Genomic DNA, 25840 nt, shown 5'->3' with positions numbered 1-25840 from the left:
AATAAAAAGTCTGTCTATAAGTCGTAGATAATTTGTCGATCTTTCCGTGGCCGCGAAGAACACCTCAATCGGACATCAGATCAGAAAGTTATTGTAGTTTGATTATAGCAGTTTTTCAGTCTCATAATTTTATGCAGAATATGTTCTCTTAAGATTTAGGCAATTTTATCAACAGAATTAAACTTTAGTTTGGTAAAAGAATTTGTAGATAATTTTATAAGATTTCCAGATTGTTAAAGAGTGCATTCATATGAATTTTGAAACTCCAGTTATGTTTGTTTTACTGTGGCTGTTCCTATTTGCCTGACAAAAATGAGCGGGTCTGTTCACTGGTAGGTATCATCTAGTAAATGGACGAATTGGCTCTTCCAACTATGGAGACTTTTGTAGAGGGATACAAGTTCTTACTGCCAGCAGAATTGCATAATTTTTTATTGATTAGTTTCGGAGATATTGAATTTTGAAGTTAACTATGCTGCTGTCTGAAACAAATTTAGTCAGTTATCTTGTCAGATGTTTTAGAACCTATAGATGGCAGAATTTAATTATCCATTGAATACCAAAGTTGTAGATTATTTTGTGTAGATACTCCTAGAGTATTTGTTTGATATCACCACTGTTATACTTTTAAATATACAAAATTAACAAACAGTGTTGCTGTTGTATGGCATGTGGTTCAGGGTGGGAGTCTTTCCACCAGGTCTTGGATTCAAGTGTAGGAGTGATTTGTTGATTGTTGGCAAATGTTTGTGAAATATTTGTACTAAGTTTTATGTCTGCTAGTAGGTGGCTACACTCCAGATCATGCCTAGTACATATTTCTTCTTCGATGAAGGCAAGTGAATGTAGCGGTGGTTGCTACCGTTTTGACCTGTTATTTCTATCGCCTACACTCTAATATTCAGAATTATTGGATTCTTTCATAATTGAACTATATGATGATATTTTACTTGATTGTATTATATTGATGCTCTATCATATATTGATGATGATTATGGTTCGAGTATGACCGATGAGATTAATTCACACCCCTGAAGGCAGATGAAGCATTATTTGAGGTTTGTATTGTATCTGAAGGCAGATGAAGTATTATTTGAGGTTTGTATTGTATCTGAAGGCAGATGAAGTATTAATTGAGGTTTGTATTGTATATGAAGGAAGTGTAGTTTATTGATAAATGCAGCATGTCTCATTTGCATCTGAAGTTTTGTCGTGACCTATGGTCCGACCGTACCGGTACAACTTAGCATCGTACGTTGCCCGAGGAGGGGTACGATGCGGCTTCATACCCTTAGAGGTATGAAGGCAGAGGACATATGCATTGCATTCATATGAATTCATTGAAGTGATATTTGCAGATGATGTGGTTTTATACCCACATAGGTATGAAGACAGGGGACCTACACATTGCATTCCTATGCATACATTGAGTGATATTTGCAGGTATTGTTGACGCAGGGAAGTGTTATACAACCTATTGTGGCTGTTCGAGGAAATGAGATGCTATTGGTTATATTGGGACTACTGAGTTCTATATCTATAAGTATTTCTGATCTTAATTGTGATTCTTTTAGAATGTTGATTAGTTCAATTTGTGGTTTAAATATCTCGTCAAAACAATTGGCTTGCTGAGATGTTTCATCTCACTCTTGCATTACTCAATGCAGGTGCTTGTTACTCATCAAGGGGAGTGGGAAGTAGCAGCACATCCACCTTCACTCTCATAATAACGCTACCTAGGCGTAGTAATGATTTAATTAGAAACTTCTTGACAAAGGATGTTTGTTTTTAACTAGTTATGCACACTGGTTAATTCAGTTCATGTTGTTATGGTTGTTTTTCCCATTGCTAGCAGATTATTAATGTCTATTATGTTTTCTTATCATGATATCTATTTATACTTTGTTGCTTCCCTGTTTATGCAATTTTCAAAGGAGATGCTGTCGAAATTTTATATATGAATGTTAGATGTGTGGTTTAGTAGCATTCTGGGGTGTTTGTGGATCCCGGGGTGTTACAGTTGGTATCAAAGCATAGGCTTTAGATTCTTGGCAATTTGAAGATAAATTTGACACACTTGCACATATAGGAAGGGTATGGGTTCAAATATCTTTGATATATATTAATGTCTTTGAAGTGCAGATGACAATAATTTCACCCCTCCCTATTCCTTACGGTGATGTGGTAAGTTGTTTATGACTTAATGCCTGATATAATTTATCCCTCAATATTTATATTTTTTTATTAATGTGTTTGATATCGCTGGTCTTTTGTGAGATTGATGTTGTTATTATGCTTGTGATATACAAGTATGCCTATGTTGTTTTCACCATGTTTTTCATGGTTGAGTTTTATTACAATAATATTATTATATATGCTTGATTAAGGATGTTTCTAAGAGGAGTGTGAATTGTGTGTTTTGGGTTACAAGGTAACCATCAATTTGAATTTAAGTTGTTGAGCGGTTGGTGGATAGTTCCAACTATCTTTGCAAAGAATGATTGTTTATGTCGAGAAACCAGTTCTAAAAGAAATGAATATTAGTACTTTATCTGGATTTTTGGGGGAAGTCTTTACAAACCCAGAATGGCTTACATGTCTTTCTTCTATTGTGTGTTTTAGTTGCCACAAAGCCTAGATGTGGTTTAAAGTGGTTGCCTGTTAGTCATACTAATTGTAGAATAAATCTTTGATTTTCTTGATCCATTGATTATGTATTAATATGTTGAGGATCTGATGGTTCTCTTCCCGATGCATGCTTGTGGAGCCATTGTTGGACCACCTATCTATTGGTTTGAATGAAGTCATTGCCTAGCCTAGAGTTGGTTGTGTGTAGTTAGTTACCTATTCCTAAATGATGTGGTTTTTACATCAACTTGATATGTTTGTCAAATGTGTGAAGGATTATGGGGTTATTATTGACCTTGTATGTCTGGTACTTTGAGTGCATCGTATGATAGAATGAAATGTAAGTTTCTGAACTATAGTAGATGAAGACTTATATTATGTATAGGTTAACCTTACTAGTTTGGATATTTTTCTTAGTTGAGTGTTGGATGAAGTATAGTGACATTGGTTAACCAAGTATTGTGTTGTTGTGCTGTCAGTGCTCTTTGTGGAGCTTTTGGCATTTCTTCGATGACCTATGCCGCGCAGAATGTTATTGGCTTCTTGTTGGCTTTATTGCTCCATTAGTTCTGTAGACTTTCTCCCTTTAGTGGGGTGCAAAGAATGTTAGATTACATGATTATCTTTTTATGATGGCAAGAACAAGGTTTAGGAAGATTAGGAGTTTTGTTTCAATAGAACTACTTGTTTCGTGGTGCTTTGAGGTGAGGTGTTTGATTTTCTTATACATTCATCTGGTGTGGATGTTTCACCATTTAATTAAAATGAATTGTTGAAGTTGGTAAGAGTTGTGCTTATTGCATATTACCCCTTCATAAAAGAGTGTAGTTTAAGACATTGATGTTGATTTATAGCTGCATCCAAATTCGATGGTGTGAAATTGTAGTGTTGATTGCATCTATGACTTGCTTTGAGCTTCATTGCATGTTGTTTCATGCTTAATGTCAGGTCGTGTAGTTTCCTTATACAATTAGTCCAAGGTAGAAGTTCTTATGTTAATTAAGAACAATAATGGACCCATGTTTTGAATGGTGGTGCTATATGGCGTACCATGGGTGTTTTGCTTGGAGTGGTCGAATTCGAGGACGAATTCTTTTTAAGGGGGGTAGAGTGTAATATCCCAAAAATAAATGTTGACCAAAAGATGATCTTCGATGCGTGGATGAGGGAAAGGGTTGTGGGCAGTTGTATGCGACTTCTAAAGTCATCTGAGGCATCGTTTCTTTCTCCCACAAAACCCTAGGTGGCCACCCCTTTTCCCTTCCCCCACTCTCTTGGCCGCCACCCCCCCTTTTTCCCCTCGGCTGGCCGCCCCCTCTCCTCCCATTGCAGCCGCCCTCCATTGCTTCCTCCTTCCTAGATCTCCCCCCCCCCACGTACCAAGGATCGAGAAGAGGAGGAGCACGTTGCATTGAAGAGGAAGAGAGGATGAAGGAGATGTTCTACCCCATCTCTTCTTGCAGATTTTCTTAGGGAAACCCTAGGTAAGGATAAGATCCATGTTCCTCCCTGTAATTATGTGTTTTTGAAGTTTTTGGATCATGGGGATTGAAGGATTAGAGGTTGGATTAGATGTGGGGTTAGATTTTGATCCCGAAATTAGTTTCTGCAGAATGGCAGATTCGATGGTTTCTGTTTATGCCAGTTTTCCGTGCTCTTAGTGGCCTCAAAAAAATAAAAAGTCTATGTATAAGTCGTAGATAATTTGTAGATCTTTCCATGGCCGTGAAGTACACCTCAATCGGACATCAAAACAGAAAGTTATTGCAGTTTGATTATAGCAGTTTTTCAGTCTCATAATTCTGTGCAGAATTTGTTCTCTAAAGATTTAGGAAACTTTATCAATAGAATTAAACTTTAGGTTAGTAAAAGAAGTTGTAGATAATTTCATAATCTTTCCAGATTGTTAAAGAGTGCATTCATATGAATTTTTACACTCCAGTTATGTTTGTTTTACTGTGGCTATTCCTGTTTGCCTGACAAAAATGAGCGGGTCTGTTCACTAGTAGGTTTCATGAAGTTAATGGCCGAATTGGCTCTTCCAACTATGGAGACTTTTGTAGAGGGATAAATGTTCTTACTGCCAGCATAATTGCATAATTTTTGTTGAGTAGTTTAGGAGATATCGAATTTTGAAGTTAACTATGCTGCAGTCTGAAACAGATTCGGTCAGTTATCTTATTAGATGTTTTAGAACTTATAGATGGCAGAATTTAATTACCATTAAATACCGAAGTTGTAGAGTATTTTGTGTAGATACTCCTAAAGTATTTGTTTGATATCACCACTGTTATAATTTTAAAGATACAAAATTAACAAACAGCGATGCTATTGTATGGCATGTGGTTCAGGGTGGGAGTCTTTCCACCAGGTCTTGGATTCAAGTGTAGGAGTGATTTGTTGATTGTTGGCAAATGTTTGTGAAATATTTGTACTAAGTTTTATGCCCGCTAGTAGGTGGCTACACTCCAGATCATGCCTAGTACATTTTTCTTCTTCGATGAAGGCAAGTGAATGTTGCGGTGGTTGCTACCATTTTGACCTGTTATTTCTATCGCCTACACTCTAATATTCAGAATTATCCCCGTGATCAATGGCTACCTCCACGATTTCCCCACAACTGTGGGCGTCGTGGCATCGACCCTTATATGGCGGCCTCATTAACGCTCCGCCTTCGTGGTTAACTCGGAGGGCGAAAAGAAAACGCCAGCGCGTGAACCGTGATTCCGGTGTTCAGTGGGTACAAGTTGCTAAGCAGGAGCTCATTGAAGGCAAGTTGTGCCTTTGACCACTTTTATTACCCAATAATGTTATTTATAATCATTTATTCATGCATAGGCTTAATTTTGATGGGACACAATAGGTCACCCTAGTCTGATTATCTTTTCACCTTGTTTAGCCCTGAATTTTTGGGTAGTCATTGTTATTGCTATACATGGTTTTGGGATTAACATTACATTATGATTATGTTCCAATTATTTATTATTGTTCTATTTCTGTTCATGATAAGACTACTATTTTAATTGGAACATGGAGCTTAACTTGAGAAACACGTGCCACCTCAAGGGTGGAATGGGACGCCCTTGGCTGACTAACTAGGAAAGCTAGTGGAGGACTACCTTACCCGATAGGGGCAAGGGGAGTAGGGGAGTAGGTGTGTAGGGAGGTTCTCGGGTTGATTTTGCTGCGATGGCGGTCAGACGGGGGATTCCTGCATTGCTCTTCCTAGAACTGTAGCGGGTGTGGCGGAACTGCCCGAATCATTCCAACTTAAGTGCCTACGTCCCGCCTTAGAGGCTAGACCACACTTAAATGGGAATAACTCGTCAATCCCTCGGATCTAGTCCGACGAGGCCACGGACAGGATCAAGTACCACAATCTCACTTGATGGTGAGTCACAGAGCAAATACAATAAAACATAAAACCATACATTAAGGAGTATTAAATTATTACATTATCATCGGAGTTTTTGCAAAAGTAGTCATCATTGTTCGAAGTGCAGCGGAATAAAACTAATGATAAATAAATGGAGGGATGGGGAAGCCTGTCCCATCACTCCTCATGCTCCTCCTCAGCCGAGGCGGGGTCCAACTCGACAGTCCAACCCGGTGGCAAGATGGACGGCCAAGTCACTCCAGCAACCATGTCCTCCAAAGAACCTGTAAAATTGTGCCACAAGCAAGGCTGAGTATACTAATACTCAGCTAGACTTACCCGGTGTGAGGAGTCTACTCCTCTACCTCTAGACATGCAGCTGTTTGGCTGTGGGGTTTGGTTGCCAAAAGCACTAGCTGAGTTTGTACATCAAATTTTATCTTTGTCAAGTTTAAGTGTGACTCTCTTAAGGCTAAATGTGTACTATCTACTCATACATAGTATCAAACATATTTAGCAATCAACATCTTATGTCAACTCATCACATTTCCACTTGTTACTCAATGTAGCAGCATGGATCAAGCAGTCTCATTAGCTGCGAGAAGCAGACGATTCGAATCGAGTTTTTATCCTTGCAAGGTAAACCTAAACATACGACATGTAGGGGCACTCCGTCCCCACACACATCAACCGTCCCCATCGATTCCCCGTCAGCAGATCAGGGCTCACCGCCTTGGCGTACAATGCCTCACTGACCCCGACTGCCGTCGTGTAGTGACCACACTTGTACCCACCATAACCGGAATGGGAGACCTCGTCTCAGGTCGCGTGAGGGGATATGTCCACTGCCAGGTTCACTCAGGTACTAGGCTTACCGATTTACCATATTTCTCGGCATGTGCTTAGTACGTTCAAATGCTTGACTCACGGTACCACACCATAATCCTTATTCAAATTTTTATCCCGTAGACAACCAATCCCCATGGATTGTTGCCCACAAACCAGCATCGTTATGATAAGAAAGTGGATACAACCAATTTCCTGATCTCGCGCGAGTGCTAGAAAAATCACTCGACTTCTACCGAGATCCTAATTAATAAAGCAGCTACTCGGCTTAGCATACTAGTATTCATCTCAAAAGGGTTCCTGAGATCATGCAACTAGGGTTTCAAACAACTCCTACACGTAAGTGCACATTCAATCCTACAATCAATAAGTGTAGTAAAATAGCATAAATAACAGGTTATGCATAAACCGGGGCTTGCCTTCCAAAGCAGTGGCAGGCAGATCCTCTGGTGTAGGCTCTGGTGCTGGATCCTGGGCTACCTCCTGAGCAGCTCCTTGCTCCGGCACGAGGACGTACTCTCCGTCAGCGAGGTTGCAATCTATCGAGTGCAATGAATATGTATGTCATGATCATGCAGGATTTAGCAATAGTATGCTAAAGGAAGAAAAACTAAGTTAGTTAGTAACTTAGGGTTTCTTGGTCATACGTGGCTTTTGGTGGTTTATGCTTATCACTCTAGGTTTAGGTTTTGTTAAGGATAAGCATAGTGGATTTGTATTTTCCTTACATATTTCAGTGGGCAATTTAAAAGGGGTTTTGCTAGTGGGGTTAGGGTGACACAAGTTTCCATTATCAATTTCCCCTTTTTCATTTTCTAATTATGAATTCTAGTGTGGGTTTGAACTACAACAGTAGTTTAACATTTTCCAAAAATTCTGTAAAAATTACAGTGGGTTGCCATTGGTCACTATAGTCTGTTCTAGGAATTTGAGGTTCAGAATAAAAAGACTATGCCTTGGACAAAAATAACAAAAGTTGGGCAAAGGGGTCACTTTGCACTACAACTCTTAACTAGGGGTGGGTTCTGTCCTAAGAGTCATTTTTGTTGGCATCTAACAGTAATAACAAGCTTCTGTGCCAAAAATCACAGAAAGTTAATTGATGGTTATTTAGTTGTGATTTTCTAAAGTTTAATGCCAAAAAGGCACTTTCTACTGTCTTGTTATTTGAAAAATGTCAAACAGCAGATTTCATATTTTTCCTATGTTTTTAATAACAAAACATTAATTTTCCCAAGGTTTGGGATGTTTTCACCTTGAGGTTATTTTTCTAGGGTTTTTCTAAGTTTTCCTTGTTTTCTTAAAGTAAAAGGTATCCCAATTATTTTGTACTAAACCAGAGTATAATAGATTTTTCTAGTAAACTATACTGAATAAGTAGACTAACAAAAATATGGGGGCTCCCTGGTTCTTTATTTAAATTACCTTTCCTATTTTCTTTAACTTTAAGCACAATGTAAAATAAATGGCAAACTCTACCTTAAAGGGGTGTACAGAGGGGTTTATCATTTTTAAATAAGTCAGTAGGTGGTCAAGTACTTCTCTAAATTTTCTTAACCTCAGTTAAATAGTGCAACTTTTTTTCCTCCTATTATTTAGCTTTTAGTCAAATCAACATTTAAATCAGAACCCTAAAGTTTTCTGTAGCACTTAGGGGTTTTATATTTTTCTTAAGTAGTTTACATTATTTAAGATCTAGCAAAATTGGTTTGACTTGATTTGGGTGAATAAAACAGAAGATATGAATTATTCAAGTTCTGTTTGAATTTAAATCAGATTTAATAAAAGGTTTCCTGGAAAACCACTTTGCACTGAAGTCCTCGGGTTCTTTCCAAACTAACTCTCTCAGTTATACCCCTGTGCTACTATTCCTCTGTGTCACTAACAATGTGCAAAACCCCCTAGCCTTCTCTTCTTCTCCACCGCGGTCCCTCCCTAGTTTTAAACAGTACCCGCGAAAAAGAAAAGGGCGGCGCGGCTTACCGGCGGCGAGAGAGGTCGGCGAGGGGCGGGGTTGGCTCCGGGAGGTTCTGGCGGTCACAAGGTGTACGGCTCGACGGCGGGGGTGGCCGGAATCGTCCGGTCCACGTGCGCAGGCGGGTGCTCTCGTCGGCGGCGAGTGTTCCGGCCAAACCACGGCGACCTAGTTCAATCCAATGGCACGGTGAGCTTCACGGGGTGACGTAGAGGCTAGGTGCACAAGGAATCGAAGAATGGAGCAGAGGATTACCCGGTCTACGCTCACCGGCGGTCGGGCGAAGTCCGGCGACCGTGGACTGGCTTCTCCGGCGAAGCAAACTCCGATTCCTCGCTCGGGGAGCTTCACCGAGGTGTGCACAGTCTTCTCCGAGGGTCGAACGGGGTTGGGAAGGGTTCTGTTGGCCGGTCTATGGTGGCGGAGGAATCGGGCGGCCGCGGGCAAGCCGTGCACGGGCAAACGCCGGTGGTTTTGGGCTCCGGTGAAGTCGAGCGCGTGCGGAGGGGTACGGTCGAAGTCCCTGGGTGCTTTATAGGCGCGGGCGCGGGCCATGGCACCGGCTTGGCTTTGGCGCGACGCGGGGCACGCGGGGGCGCGAGCGGGGCGTGCTCTGGCGAGCTCAGAGCGCGTCGAACACGTGGCTCTTTGCTTCTGCTCGTGTTCTTCCCTCTGCTGAGCGGCCAAAACGTACGAATCTTGCCCTAGAGCCTATGAGAGATCTCTTCCCTGCACCTAGAGCTACCTAGTTCATGTGAGTTCCAAGGGTAGATGTGGTCGGGTTAGAGAGATATGGGGGTGGGAAGTCGGCTATGTCAGAGATGTCCAAACCGAGACAAAACATGTGCCAAGTCGTGTCAAACGTCTTAGGGTAGGTGTCAACTTTCTCCAGGGCATTCTAGGGGTAATTTGGCGCCACTTTGTCAATTGGGTCGAAATGTTTTGAAGTTTGAATGAGGGTGAACATGTGTGATCTTTGGTCAAGGGTTAGTTTTGAACTTAGACAAATTCTGATTTTTCTTTCATGCTCAACCCTTTGGTGAAACTTTTGGGGTTTTTCTGAAATCTTTTTGGGGTTACTTTCTTACTATTATTTGTAGGTTATTAAGTGTACTACAACTTTTATATTTGGCCCAAGCCATGATCATAAGGTTTTTATGACCTTTTGGTCATACTTACTTCTAGGGTTCCCATTGTCCAAAGGGGTTTGCATTAGGGTTTTGGGCAATTCTCCACTTTAGAGATGCATGATAGGTTAAGGTATGATATCTAAGATGGGTTGCACTTGCTTAGGATTTCAATTCTAAGTTTGGTGCACTTTGCTCAAACTAAACCACATGTGATAGTAGGTTTAAGTGGTGTAGCCTTGGGTGGACACCCTAAGTAACACCTGAGGTGTTACAGCCCTCCCCCCTTAAAGGAATCTCGTCCCGAGATTTTAGGTAGAGTCCTTTGGAGGGGTACCAAGAAGGTGTGTTGGTGTGTTGTTCCTTCTTTTGTTCAAGTTTCTCTAGCTAACTGCTCTTCGAATGTCATTCTCTTTGCGACTTCAGAAGGAAGTCCCTTTTAAGTCAAATCCACAACTTAGACTACCCTTGCCATCTAAGTTTTTATTATATTGGTATTCAAAGGGCAGGTGGGGGTGGGGTTTTGGGGTTACGTACCGACTCCTTTGGGCAGAAAGTCGAGGAAGCGAGAGCGTAGAAAATCCTCAGTTTCCCATGTAGCTTCTTCCACTGAATGGTGACTCCACTGAACCTTATACATTCTGATCGACCTTGCCCGCGTTGATCTCTCTTTCTGATCCAATACCTTGACGGGGTACTCTTGATAGGACAAGTCTGGTTCTATTTCAATGTCTGGCTCAGGTAGCACTTCAGTGGGTAGGCGGACACATTTCCGCAGCTGAGATACATGAAACACATTGTGAACTGCTGACATGTGGGGTGGCAATTTCAATTGATAGGCTACGGGTCCACAAGTCTCCTTGATCTCGTAGGGTCCAATGTAGCGAGGAGCTAACTTGCCCTTGATCCCAAATCTCTGGACACCCTTGGTGGGTGACACCTTAAGGTAAACATGCTCTCCCACTTCAAACTATAGAGGCTTCCGCCTCTTATCATGATAGCTCTTTTGCCTGGCCTGAGCAGCTTCTAAGTTCTTCTTGATGACTCTGACCTTTTCCTCTGCTTCAAGTACCAAATCTGGCCCAAATATTTCCCTCTCTCCTGCTTGAGACCAATTCAGCGGGGTCCTACACCTTCTCCCATACAAGGTTTCAAAAGGTGCCATTTTTAAACTGGACTGGTAGCTGTTATTATAGGAAAACTCTGCCAAACAAAGACACTTGTCCCAATCCCTTCCATAGTGTAGCGCACATGCCCTCAACATGTCTTCCAAAATCTGATTCACCCTTTCGGTCTGGCCATCTGTTTGAGGATGGTATGCTGAGCTTCGTATTACATGGGTCCCAAGTGATTCTTGCAATTGCTCCCAAAATTGTGCCACAAATGGTGCTCCTCTGTCTGATACTATAGTCCTTGGTATTCCATGCAAACGAACTATCTCGTCAATGTAGATTTCCGCATACTTCTCCGTCCTGTGGGTGGTGTGTACTGGCAAGAAATGAGCTGACTTGGTCAATCTATCCACAATGACCCAAATGGGATCATGGTGCCTGGAGGTATTAGGCAATCCCACGATAAAGTCCATGCAAATGTCCTCCCATTTCCAAGATGGTATGGGAAGGGGTTGCAAAGGGCCTGCTGCCTTCAAATGACTGGCTTTGATCCTCTGGCAGGTGTCACACTCGGATATGTACTTGGCAATCTCCCTCTTCATTCTGGTCCACCAGTATAAGGATCTGAGATCATGATACATCTTGTTGCTGCCGGGGTGCATGGAGAATTTTGAAAGGTGAGCTTCATCCAATATCTTCTTTCTGAGCTCAGGGTCCTTGGGAACAACCAATCGATCTCCAAACCATAGAATTCCCTTGCTGTCCTGACGGAAGCACTTGTATTTCTCTGCCTTCTGCTTGATCATTTCTTTGATAACCTGAACACCCTTGTCTTCAATCTGTGCCCTGACTATTTGCTCTTGTAATGTGGGCTCCACTGAGATATAATTTAAATCACCTGAAGAAACAACTTCCAGGTTCAGCTTGCACAACTCATCACACAGGGTGGTAACTCTTGCATCCATGCTCATACAATTGCAATGGGCCTTTCTGCTCAAGGCATCTGCCACAACATTGGCTTTGCCCGGATGGTAATGCACCTCCAAATCATAGTCCTTGATTAACTCCAACCATCTTCTCTCCCTCATGTTAAGATCTGCCTGAGTGAAAATGTATTTGAGACTCTTGTGATCAGTGTAAATGTTATAGTGAGCTCCCATCAAGTAGTGTCTCCATATCTTGAGAGCATGAACCACGGCTGCTAACTCCAGATCATGTGTAGGGTAGTTCTGCTCATGGGGTCTGAGTGCTCGGGAGGCATAAGCAATTACTCTGTTATCTTGCATTAAGACACATCCCAATCCAGTACCAGAAGCATCACAATAAACTTCAAAGGGCTTGGTGTTATCAGGTTGAGCTAGTACTGGGGCTGTTGTCAAATGCTGCCTTAGTGTATGAAAGGCATCTTCGCACTTTTGGCTCCAATTATACTTGACTCCCTTCTTCAACAATTCAGTCATTGGTTTGGCAATTCTGGAGAAATCCGGAATAAATCGTCGATAATACCCTGCCAATCCCAGAAAACTCCGAATCTGCCTCACTGTAGTCGGGGGTTTCCAATCCATTACCTCTTGTACCTTCTTAGGATCAACTGATATTCCATCCTGAGAAATTGTGTGTGATAGTCGCCTAGAGGGGGGGTGAATAGGGCGAACTGAAATTTACAAATATAAACACAACTACAAGACGGGTTAGCGTTAGAAATATAAACGAGTCTGCGAGAGAGGGCGCAACACAAATCGCGAGCAAATAATGAAGTGTGACACACGGATTTGTTTTACCGAGGTTCGGTTCTCTCAAACCTACTCCCCGTTGAGGAGGCCACAAAGGCCGGGTCTCTTTCAACCCTTCCCTCTCTCAAACGGTCCCTCGGACCGAGTGAGCTTCTCTTCTCAAATCAAAGCCGGGAACAAAACTTCCCCGCAAGGGCCACCACACAATTGGTGCCTCTTGCCTTGATTACAATGGAGTTTTGATCACAAGAACAAGTGAGAAAGAAAAGAAGCAATCCAAGCGCAAGAGCTCAAATGAACACGGCAAATCACTCTCACTAGTCACTAAGGTTTTGTGTGGAATTGGAGAGGATTTGATCTCTTTGAATGTGTCTAGAATTGAATGCCTAGCTCTTGTAAGTGGTTGAGAAGTGGGAAAACTTGGATGCAATGAATGGAGGGGTGGTTGGGGTATTTATAGCCCCAACCACCAAATGTGGCCGTTGGGAACCTGTCTGTTCGATGGCGCACCGGACAGTCCGGTGCACACCGGACAGTCCGGTGCCCCCTGCCACGTCATCACTGCCGTTGGATTCTAGCCGTTGGAGCTTCTGACTTGTGGGCCCGCCTGGGTGTCCGGTGCACACCGGACATGTACTGTTTGATGTCCGGTGCACCGGTATGGGCGTGCCTGACGTCTGCGCGCGCTGCGCGCGCATTAAATGCACCGCAGGGAGCCGTTGGCGCCGCAGGGAGCCGTTGCTCCGCTGGCACACCGGACAGTCCGGTGCACACCGGACAGTCCGGTGAATTTTAGCGGAGCGGCTGCCGCGCGAACCCGAGGCTGGCGAGTTCCGGAGACTGCGCTTCCTTGGAGCACCGGACATGTCCGGTGCACACCGGACAGTCCGGTGAATTATAGCGCGCCGGCTTCCGAGAATTCCCGAGGGCGAAGAGTTTGAGTTGGTGTCCTCTGGGCGCACCGGACACTGTCCGGTGCACACCGGACAGTCCGGTGCCTCCAGCCAGAGGTGCCCTCGGTTGCCTCATTGCTCCTTTGTTGAATCCAAAACTTGGTCTTTTTATTGGCTGAGTGTGAACCTTTTACACCTGTATAATCTATACACTTGGGCAAACTAGTTAGTCCAAAGATTTGTGTTGGACAATTCAACCACCAAAATTATATAGGAACTAGGTGTAAGCCTAATTCCCTTTCAATCTCCCCCTTTTTGGTGATTGATGCCAACACAAACCAAAGCAAATATAGAAGTGCATAATTGAACTAGTTTGCATAATGTAAGTGTAAAGGTTGCTTGGAATTGAGCCAATAAAACTACTTACAAGATATGCATGGAATGTTTCTTTCTTATTTAGCATTTTGGACCACGTTTGCACCACATGTTTTGTTTTTGCAAATCCTTTTGTAAATCCATTTCAAAGATCTTTTGCAAATAGTCAAAGGTAAATGAATAAGAGTTTGCAAAGCATTTTTCAAGATTTGAAATTTTCTCCCCCTGTTTCAAATGCTTTTCCTTTGACTTAACAAAACTCCCCCTAAATGAGATCCACCTCTTAGTGTTCAAGAGGGTTTTGATATATTTTTGAAATACTACTTTCTCCCCCTTTTGAACATAGTAGGAAAACCAATTGATAAATACTTTTGGAAAGCACTAAGTTTTTTTTGAAATTGGTGGTGGTGCGGTCCTTTTGCTTTGGGCTCATTTCTCCCCCTTTTTGGCATGAATCGCCAAAACGGAATCATTAGAGCCCTCGAAGTGCTATCTTCCTCTTTGGTCATAAATAAATGGGTTGAGATTATACCAAAGGAGAAGTCCTTTTCTTTGATGCTCATTTCTCCCCAAAGAATAGAGAGTTGCTTGGAGTGATGGCGAAGGATGAGTTACGGAGTGGAAGCCTTTGTCTTCGCCGAAGACTCCAATTCCCTTTCAATATACCTATGACTTGGTTTGAAATAGACTTGAAAACACATTAGTCATAGCATATAAAAGAGATATGATCAAAGGTATTCAAATGAGCTATGTGTGCAAGCTAGCAAAAGAAATTTCTAGAATCAAGAATATTGAGCTCATGCCTAAGTCTGGTAAAAGATTGTTCATCAAGTGGCTTGGTAAAGATATCGGCTAATTGATCTTTAGTATTAATGTAAGAAATCTCGATATCCCCCTTTTGTTGGTGATCCCTAAGAAAATGATACCGAATGGCTATGTGCTTAGTGCGGCTATGCTCGACGGGATTGTCGGCCATTTTGATTGCACTCTCATTATCACATAGCAAAGGGACTTTGGTTAATTTGTAACCGTAGTCCCGCAGGGTTTGCCTCATCCAAAGCAATTGCGCGCAACAATGACCTGCGGCAATGTACTCGGCTTCGGCGGTGGAAAGAGCGACTGAATTTTGCTTCTTTGAAGCCCATGACACCAAGGATCTTCCCAAGAACTGGCAAGTCCCCGATGTGCTCTTCCTATTAATCTTACACCCCGCCCAGTCGGCATCCGAATAACCAATCAAATCAAAAGTGGATCCCCGAGGGTACCAAAGCCCAAACTTAGGTGTGTAAGCCAAATATCTCAAGATTCGTTTTACGGCCGTAAGGTGGGATTCCTTAGGGTCGGATTGGAATCTTGCACACATGCATACGGAAAGCATAATGTCTGGTCGAGATGCACATAAATAAAGCAATGAACCAATCATCGACCGGTATACCTTTTGATCCACGGACTTACCTCCCGTGTCGAGGTCGAGATGCCCATTAGTTCCCATGGCTGTCTTGATGGGTTTGGCATCCTTCATCCCAAACTTAGCAAGAATGTCTTGAGTGTACTTCGTTTGGCTAATGAAGGTGCCTTCTTGGAGTTGCTTCACTTGAAATCCTAAGAAATACTTCAACTCCCCCATCATAGACATCTCGAATTTCTTTGTCATGATCCTACTAAATTCTTCACATGTAGATTCGTTAGTAGACCCAAATATAATATCATCAACATAAATTTGGCATACAAACAAATCATTGTCAAGAGTTTTAGTGAATAAAGTAGGATCGGCCTTGCCGACTTTGAAGCCATTAGTAATAAGGAAATCTCTTAGGCATTCATACCATGCTCTTGGGGCTTGCTTGAGCCCATAAAGCGCCTTAGAGAGCCTATAGACATGGTTAGGGTACTTACTGTCTTCAAAGCCGGGAGGTTGCTCAACATAGACCTCTTCCTTGATTGGTCCATTGAGGAAGGCACTTTTCACGTCCATTTGATAAAGCTTAAAGCCATGGTAAGTAGCATAGGCCAATAGTATGCGAATTGACTCAAGCCTAGCTACGGGTGCATAGGTTTCACCAAAATCCAAACCTTCGACTTGTGAATACCCCTTGGCCACGAGTCGAGCTTTGTTCCTTGTCACCACACCATGCTCATCTTGCTTGTTGCGGAAGACCCATTTGGTTCCTACAACATTTTGGTTAGGACGTGGAACTAAATGCCATACCTCGTTCCTCGTGAAATTGTTGAGCTCCTCTTGCATCGCCACCACCCAATCCGAATCTTGGAGAGCTTCCTCTACCCTGTGTGGCTCAATAGAGGAAACAAAAGAGTAATGTTCACAAAAATGAGCAACCCGAGATCTAGTAGTTACCCCCTTATGAATGTCTCCGAGGATAGTGTCGACGGGGTGATCTCGTTGGATTGCTTGGTGGACTCTTGGGTGTGGCGGTCTTGGTTCTTCCTCATCCTCCTTTTCTTGATTATTTTCATCTCCCCCTTGATCATTGCCGTCATCTTGAGGTGGCTCATTTGCTTGATCTTCTACTTCATCAACTTGAGCTTCATCCTCATTTGGAGTCGGTGAAGATGCTTGCGTGGAGGAGGATGGTTGATCTTGTGCATTTGGAGGCTCTTCGGATTCCTTAGGACACACATCCCCAATGGACATGTTCCTTAGCGCGATGCATGGAGCCTCTTCATTACCTATCTCATCAAGATCAACTTGCTCTACTTGAGAGCCGTTAGTTTCATCAAACACAACGTCACATGAGACTTCAACTAGTCCAGTGGACTTGTTAAAGACTCTATATGCCCTTGTGTTTGAGTCATAACCAAGTAAAAAGCCTTCTACAGTTTTAGGAGCAAATTTGGATTTTCTACCTCTTTTAACAAGAATAAAGCATTTGCTACCAAAAACTCTAAAGTATGAAATGTTGGGCTTTTTACCGGTTAGGAGTTCATATGATGTCTTCTTGAGGATTCGGTGAAGATATAACCGGTTGATGGCGTAGCAGGCGGTGTTGACCGCTTCGGCCCAAAACCGGTCCGGTGTCTTGTACTCATCAAGCATGGTTCTTGCCATGTCCAATAGAGTTCGATTCTTTCTCTCCACTACACCATTTTGTTGTGGCGTGTAGGGAGAGGAGAACTCATGCTTGATGCCCTCCTCCTCAAGGAAGCCTTCAATTTGTGAGTTCTTGAACTCCGTCCCGTTGTCGCTTCTTATTTTCTTGATCCTTAAGCCGAACTCATTTTGAGCCCGTCTCAAGAATCCCTTTAAGGTCTCTTGGGTTTGAGATTTTTCCTGTAAAAAGAATACCCAAGTGAAGCGAGAATAATCATCCACTATTACAAGACAATACTTACTCCCGCCGATGCTTATGTAAGCAATTGGGCCGAATAGATCCATGTGGAGCAGCTCAAGCGGCCTGTCGGTCGTCATGATGTTCTTGTGTGGATGATGGACTCCAACTTGCTTCCCTGCGTGGCATGCGCTACAAATCCTGTCTTTCTCAAAATGAACATTTGTTAATCCTAAAATGTGCTCTCCCTTTAGAAGCTTGTGAAGATTCTTCATCCCGACATGGGCTAGTCGGCGGTGCCAGAGCCAACCCATGTTAGTCTTAGCAATTAAGCAAGTGTCGAGTTCAGCTCTATCAAAATCTACCAGGTATAGCTGACCCTCTAACACTCCCTTAAATGCTATTGAATCATCACTTCTTCTAAAGACAGTGACACCTACATCAGTAAAAAGACAGTTGTAGCCCATTTGACATAATTGAGAAACAGAAAGCAAGTTGTAATCTAAAGAATCTACAAGAAAAACATTGGAAATAGAATGGTCAGGAGATATAGCAATTTTACCCAATCCTTTGACCAAACCTTGATTTCCATCCCCGAATGTGATAGCTCGTTGGGGATCTTGGTTTTTCTCATATGAGGAGAACATTCTTTTCTCCCCTGTCATGTGGTTTGTGCACCCGCTGTCGAGTATCCAACTTGAGCCCCCGGATGCATAAACCTACAAAACAATTTTAGTTCTTGACTTTAGGTACCCAAACTGTTTTGGGTCCTTTGGCATTAGAAACAAGAACTTTGGGTATCCAAACACAAGTCTTGGAGCCCTTGTGTTTGCCCCCAACAAATTTGGCAACTACCTTGTCGGATTTGCTAGTAAGCACATAAGATGCATCAAAAGTTTTAAATGAAATGGCATGATCATTTGATGCATTAGGAATTTTCTTCTTAGGCAACTTAGCATGGGTTGGTTGCCTAGAACTAGATGTCTCACCCTTATACATAAAAGCATGATTAGGGCCAGAGTGAGACTTCCTAGAATGAATCTTCCTAATTTTGCTCTCAGGATAGCCGGCAGGGTATAAAATGTAACCCTCGTTATCATGAGGCATGGGAGCTTTGCCCTTAACAAAGTTGGACAATCTCTTAGGAGGGGCACTAATTTTGACATTGTCTCCCCTTTGGAAGCCAATGCCATCCTTAATGCCCGGGCGTCTCCCATTGTAAAGCATGCTACGAGCAAATTTAAATTTCTCATTTTCTAAGTTGTGCTCGGCAATTTTAGCATCTAGTTTTGCTATATGATCATTTTGTTGTTTAATTAAAGTCATATGATCATGAATAGCATTAATATCAACATCTCTACATCTAGTACAAATAGTGACATGCTCAATGGTAGATGTAGATGGTTTGCAAGAATTAAGTTCCACAATCTTAGCACGAAGTATATCATTCTTATCTCTAAGATCGGCAATTGTAACTTTGCAAACATCAAAATCTTTAGCCTTAGCAATCAAATTTTCATTCTCTAATCTAAGGCCAGCAAGAGAAATGTTTAATTCTTCAATCCTAGCAAGCAAATCATCATTATTATCTCTAGGATTGGGAATTGAAACATTACAAACATGTGAATCAACCTTAGCATTTAAACTAGCATTTTCATTCCTAGGGTTGTCAATCATCTCACGGCAAGTGCTTAGCTCACTAGATAACTTTTCACATTTTTCAATTTCAAGAGCATAAGCCTTTTTAACCTTAACATGTTTTTTGTTTTCTTTAATTAGACAATCCTCTTGGGAATCCAAAAGGTCATCCTTTTCATGAATAGCACTGACCAATTCATTCAATTTTTCCTTTTGAGCTATGTTAAGGTTGGCAAAAAGGGAACGCAAGTTATCTTCCTCATCACTAGCATTGTCATCACTAGAGGATTCATATTTAGTGGAGGATTTAGATTTAACCTTCTTTTTGCCGTCCTTTGCCATGAGGCACTTGTGGCCGACGTTGGGGAAGAGGAGTCCCTTGGTGACGGCGATGTTGGCGGCGTCCTCGTCGTCGGAGGAGTCGCTTGAGCTTTCGTCGGAGTCCCACTCGCGACAAACATGGGCATCGCCGCCCTTCTTCTTGTAGTACCTCTTCTTCTCCTTTCTTCTTCCCTTCTTGTCGTCGCCTCGGTCACTGTCACTAGATATAGGACATTTAGCAATAAAATGACCGGGCTTACCACACTTGTAGCAAACCTTCTTGGAGCGGGACTTGTAATCCTTTCCCCTCCTTTGCTTGAGGATTTGACGGAAGCTCTTGATGACGAGCGCCATTTCCTCATTGTCGAGCTTGGAGGCGTCTATGGGTTGTCGACTTGGTGTAGACTCCTCCTTCTTCTCCTCCGTTGCCTTGAATGCAACGGGTTGAGCTTCGGATGTGGTGGCATCATCAAGCTCGTTGATCTTCCTCGAGCCTTCGATCATGCACTCAAAACTCACAAAATTCCCGATAACTTCCTCGGGGGTCATTTTAGTATATCTAGGATTACCACGGATTAATTGAACTTGAGTAGGGTTAAGGAAAATAAGTGATCTTAGAATAACCTTAACCACCTCGTGGTCATCCCACTTTACGCTCCCGAGGTTGCGCGCTTGGTTCACCAAGGTCTTGAGCCGATTGTACATGTGTTGTGGCTCCTCCCCTTTTCGAAGCCGGAACCGACCGAGCTCCCCCTCAATCGTTTCCCGCTTGGTGATCTTGGTGAGCTCATCACCTTCATGCGCGGTCTTGAGTAAATCCCAAATCTCCTTGGCGCTCTTCAACCCTTGTACTTTGTTATACTCCTCTCTACTTAGAGAGGCGAGGAGTATTGTTGTTGCTTGAGAGTTGAAGTGCTCGATTTGGGCCACCTCATCCTCATCATAGTCCTCATCCCCTACGGATGGTACCTGCGCGCCAAACTCAACAACATCCCATATGCTTTTGTGGAGCGAGGTTAGATGAAATCGTATTAAATCGCTCCACCTAGCGTAATCTTCACCATCAAAAGTTGGTGGTTTGCCTAATGGGACGGAAAGTAAAGGTGTATGTTTGGAAATGCGAGGGTAGCGTAGGGGGATCTTACTATACTTCTTGCGCTCTTGGCGCTTAGAAGTGACGGAGGGTGCATCGGAGTCGGAGGTCGATGTTGATGAAGTGTCGGTCTCGTAGTAGACCACCTTCCTCATCCTCTTGTGCTTGTCGCCTTTCCGATGCGGCTTGTGGGAAGAAGATTTTTCCTTCTTCTCTTTGTGGTGAGAAGAAGATTTCTTCTCCTTCCCTTTGTTGGAGGAGCTCTTCTTCTTCTCCCTCCTTTTGGTGCGGGACTCTTCCGATGAAGTGCTCCCGTGGCTTGTAGTGGGCTTTTCGCCGGTCTCCATCTCTTTCTTGGCGTGATCTCCCGACATCACTTCGAGCGGTTAGGCTCTAATGAAGCACCGGGCTTTGATACCAATTGATAGTCGCCTAGAGGGGGGGTGAATAGGGCGAAACTGAAATTTACAAATATAAACACAACTACAAGACGGGTTAGCGTTAGAAATATAAACGAGTCCGCGAGAGAGGGCGCAACACAAATCGCGAGCAAATAATGAAGTGTGACAGACGGATTTGTTTTACCGAGGTTCGGTTCTCTCAAACCTACTCCCCGTTGAGGAGGCCACAAAGGCCGGGTCTCTTTCAACCCTTCCCTCTCTCAAACGGTCCCTCGGACCGAGTGAGCTTCTCTTCTCAAATCAAAGCCGGGAACAAAACTTCCCCGCAAGGGCCACCACACAATTGGTGCCTCTTGCCTTGATTACAGTGGAGTTTTGATCACAAGAACAAGTGAGAAAGAAAAGAAGCAATCCAAGCGCAAGAGCTCAAATGAACACGGCAAATCACTCTCACTAGTCACTAGGGTTTTGTGTGGAATTGGAGAGGATTTGATCTCTTTGAATGTGTCTAGAATTGAATGCCTAGCTCTTGTAAGTGGTTGAGAAGTGGGAAAACTTGGATGCAATGAATGGAGGGGTGGTTGGGGTATTTATAGCCCCAACCACCAAATGTGGCCGTTGGGAACCTGTCTGTTCGATGGCGCACCGGACAGTCCGGTGCACACCGGACAGTCCGGTGCCCCCTGCCACGTCATCACTGCCGTTGGATTCTAGCCGTTGGAGCTTCTGACTTGTGGGCCCGCCTGGGTGTCCGGTGCACACCGGACATGTACTGTTTGATGTCCGGTGCACCGGTATGGGCGTGCCTGACGTCTGCGCGCGCTGCGCGCGCATTAAATGCACCGCAGGGAGCCGTTGGCGCCGTTGGGAGCCGTTGCTCCGCTGGCACACCGGACAGTCCGGTGCACACCGGACAGTCCGGTGAATTTTAGCGGAGCGGCTGCCGCGCGAACCCGAGGCTGGCGAGTTCCGGAGACTGCGCTTCCTTGGAGCACCGGACATGTCCGGTGCACACCGGACAGTCCGGTGAATTATAGCGCGCCGGCTTCCGAGAATTCCCGAGGGCGAAGAGTTTGAGTTGGTGTCCTCTGGGCGCACCGGACACTGTCCGGTGCACACCGGACAGTCCGGTGCCTCCAGCTAGAGGTGCCCTCGGTTGCCTCATTGCTCCTTTGTTGAATCCAAAACTTGGTCTTTTTATTGGCTGAGTGTGAACCTTTTACACCTGTATAATCTATACACTTGGGCAAACTAGTTAGTCCAAAGATTTGTGTTGGACAATTCAACCACCAAAATTATATAGGAACTAGGTGTAAGCCTAATTCCCTTTCAGTGTGACCCAAGAATTTAATTTCCTTTAGCCAGAACTCACATTTAGACAACTTAGCATAAAGATGATGATCGCGCAGCCGCTGAAGCACGATGTGCAGATGCTCAGTTTGTTCGTCTTCATTCTTGGAATAGACCAGAATATCATCAATAAACGACCACGAACTTGTCCAACTCTGGCATGAATACTGAGTTCATTAGGTACATAAAATAAGCCGGGGCATTTGTGAGCCCAAAAGACATCACCAAAAACTCATAAAGCCCATATCTGGTTGAGAAGGCTGTCTTAGGAATATTGTTGGCACGGATCTTGATCTGATGGTAACCCGAGCGAAGATCTATCTTGGAGAACACTTTGGCTCCCACCAACTGATCGAACAAAACATCAATGCGGGGTAGTGGGTATTTGTTCTTGATAGTCACCGCATTGAGAGGGCGGTAATCAACACACATTCTCAAACTCTCATCCTTTTTCTTCACAAATAAAGTCGGACATCCCCAAGGTGAGGTGCTTGGGCGAATGAACCCCTTGTCCAACAGCTCTTGCAGTTGCTTTTTCAATTCTGCCAATTCCGCGGGAGGCATCCTATAGGGTCTCTTGGAAATAGGAGCAGTCCCGGGTTGCAATTCGATTGCGAACTCGATGTCTCGGTCAGGTGGCATCCCTAGCAATTCATCCGGAAAAACATCTGGGTAGTCACAGACTACTGGGATCCTTTCCACTAGGGATTCTATCATCACGAAGCCACAAGAACGGGTATAGCCTTGGTCGGGCAAATATAATGTGGTTTCACCACAGGTCGGTGAGTGCACTTCAATGGCCCTAGCTGCAATATCAATCACTGCCTGATGTTTGGTCAACCAGTCAGTTCCCAATATGATATCCACACTATCCAAACCCAAAATGAGGAGGTTTGTTTTAATTATCAGACTACCAAACTTTATAGGCACATTCTTGTTGATTTGGTAGGTGGCAACCCTGCCTCCTGGTGTTGAAATTGTAATACCCCCGCTGGTGTGGTGAAAAGGCAATTGACACTTGGCACTAAATTTGGCACTGATAAAACTATGCGATGCACCAGAATCAAAAACAATAATAGCAGGATAATTCAAAACGGTAAAGATACCAGTCATGACGGGTGCTCCCTCTGGAATATCAGCCATGGTGGTGAAGTTCAGCCTGCCTTGCCTCACTTGCACCTTCTGCCTCTTGCCTTGGTTCTGGTTCACATTCTGTCCCTGCCTCTGCTGGTTTCTAGGGAAATTCCTGGCATAATGTCCGGTGTTGCCACATGTGAAACACCTGTTGTCATTAGCCTAACGATGTTGCTGCTGCTGATTGTTCCTCTGAGCTGGAAACTGGGTGCGGTTGGGTGCCTGCTGCTGCTGTTGTGGTCGGATCACCCAACGTCCTTGCTGCTGCTGCGGTCCCCTGTTCTGAGTGTCAGACACAATCCTGAAACGTTGTGGCTGAGCTGAAGGTCCTGCCACAGGGGTCTTCCTCTTCTTCTCTGCCTGACGAGCGGTGATACAGTCCTCCTGAGAAATGTCCATGTTGACTAACTCATTATAGTTGTTGGCCCTGACGGTGTTGAGACGGTCACGGAGCTTAGTGCTGAGCCCCCTCCTGAACCTGTCCCTCTTCTTCTCGTCCGTGTCTGCATGATACCCAGCATACTGGCACAGGTCATTAAAGGCCTGAGCATACTGCAACACTGTCCTGTTTCCCTGAGTGAGTGCCAGAAACTCGTTGAGCTTTCGGTCCATAATACCGGCTGGTATATGGTGCCCCCTGAAAGCTGCCTTGAACTCTCTCCATTCCACCTCTCGGTCATCTGGCTGCATAGCAAGAAAATGGTCCCACCAAGTCCTTGTGGGTCCGCAAAGCTGCTGGGTGGCGAACCTGACTTTAGTGACCTCTGAGCAAACTCCATGGAGTAGCGGGAATTTGGATTCCACGACTCTCAACCATACATCCGCATCAAGTGGGTCCTCTGCCCTGGTGAACAATGGAGGCTGGGTACTGAGGAACTCCTGGTAGGTGGCTGCCTCGGGGTGACGTTGATGATCTCCACCACCATAGTGCTGAGGTGGTGGCTGGCGTTGAGCTAGCTACCTCAAGATCTCATTCTGCTGAGCCATTAGCTCCTGCAGAGTGGGAGGCGGTGGCGGCGGTGGAGGAACGCGCTCATTCTGACCACGACGCGCTCTCTCGGCCATCTGAAAAATCACATATATACTCAATAATACATCTTTAAGGTTCAAGGTTCAATCGCGATGAAAGAGTCAAAAGGCGAAATTGATAGATTCTTGCATAAACATAAAGGATCTCCCAAGGCATAAACTTTCCTCCTCAAATTAAGACTAACATCATCCATCAACCATACTTCCAAAAGAGTTTATCACGATTACATCAAGAGCCCAAAAGACTCAACTCTATCTAGCCTAGTACCCCAAGGGTGCAAAAGCTAAGCTAGCTTTGAGGAGTCCCACCACCACCGACTTCTAACTCTACCCCTGAGACCTAGTGAGCGAACGAGGCAACACTCGACTCGGGGGAAGGTGGTCTCCCTGAGCCAGCAGTGTCCAAGCTGGAGGCAGGCTCCTCTCCTCCCTCAATGTCGACATCCTCGTTGGCCTCCATGTCCGGGATCTCCTGGTGATGCATATCCAGGTGCTCATTTTCCTCGGCAAGCTGCTGCTGGGTGTTGATAAGCTGATCCTCGAGAACCTCGATGGTGTTCTCCCTGGTCCCCACTAATTCCTCCAGCTCTTGGATCTCATTCGACAGCTGCTCCACCTGTAAGTCCTTTTCCACCATCTCAGTGGACAAGTCAACCACAAGCTCCTCTCTGTTATCCAGGGTGATCTTAGTTGCCTCCAACAGTGCCATCAGATGGGACATTGCCTCACCACGCATCACTTGCAGACGGTACAGCGCATTCATGCACCGCACTGTCAAGTGAGCAGTCTGACCTGGGTAGATAGACCAGATGTCCTTGGCATGCTCCACTCGGTCCTTCCACATTGGGTCGTCCTCCTTCTCAGCGGGGAACAAGCCAAAGGGGTGGGTGGACAGCTCCAAGGGGTGGAATCCGCAGAAAGTGGTCAACCCGTGCAGAGCAATCGCCTCGATCATATCCTCAGCCCGGTATCCAAAGGACTCAGAGTCCAGCGAACGCCAGCCTGGCTGCAGGGGATGAGGCTCCAGGGTCATCCTCACCCTACAACGGGGCACTCGGTGCTTCTCCAACTGCTGCACCGCGTACTGAGGAGGCGTCGTGTATCCGGCCCCCTGAAGTACCTCCCACAAAATACGGGGAAAGCCCTCTCGTGCAAGCCCGTCAGTGTGGGACAGTGCATTTCCTTCGTCCGAGGATCCGTGGGAAGTCATCTGTGTACGGTTAAGTGTAAGTAAAAGAAAAAGAATTATAAAAAGAAAAAGGAAACACAACTCAGCCTCTTTCTAACTGTAACAATGGTACTAGGTACTTAGTTGGTCATCAGTTTGTATTAAAGTCCTTACTCAATTATCCATTAGTTTAATTAAGAATGCATGCTCGTCCTGAACGACCTCACATCAATATAAAGGGAATAGGGAAGAACTCCCATCCCTTATAGTAGCTTATAGGGCTTAATCACTTAGCCACCTAACTATTCCTCTATCATCCCAAGGCTTCACGTCCTAGGTCTATCCTGATCGTCC

This window comes from Zea mays, chromosome 10, assembly GCF_902167145.1.
Source record: "Zea mays cultivar B73 chromosome 10, Zm-B73-REFERENCE-NAM-5.0, whole genome shotgun sequence".
Classification (NCBI taxonomy): Eukaryota; Viridiplantae; Streptophyta; class Magnoliopsida; order Poales; family Poaceae; genus Zea; species Zea mays.
Note: the sequence above shows the minus strand (reverse complement) of the source record.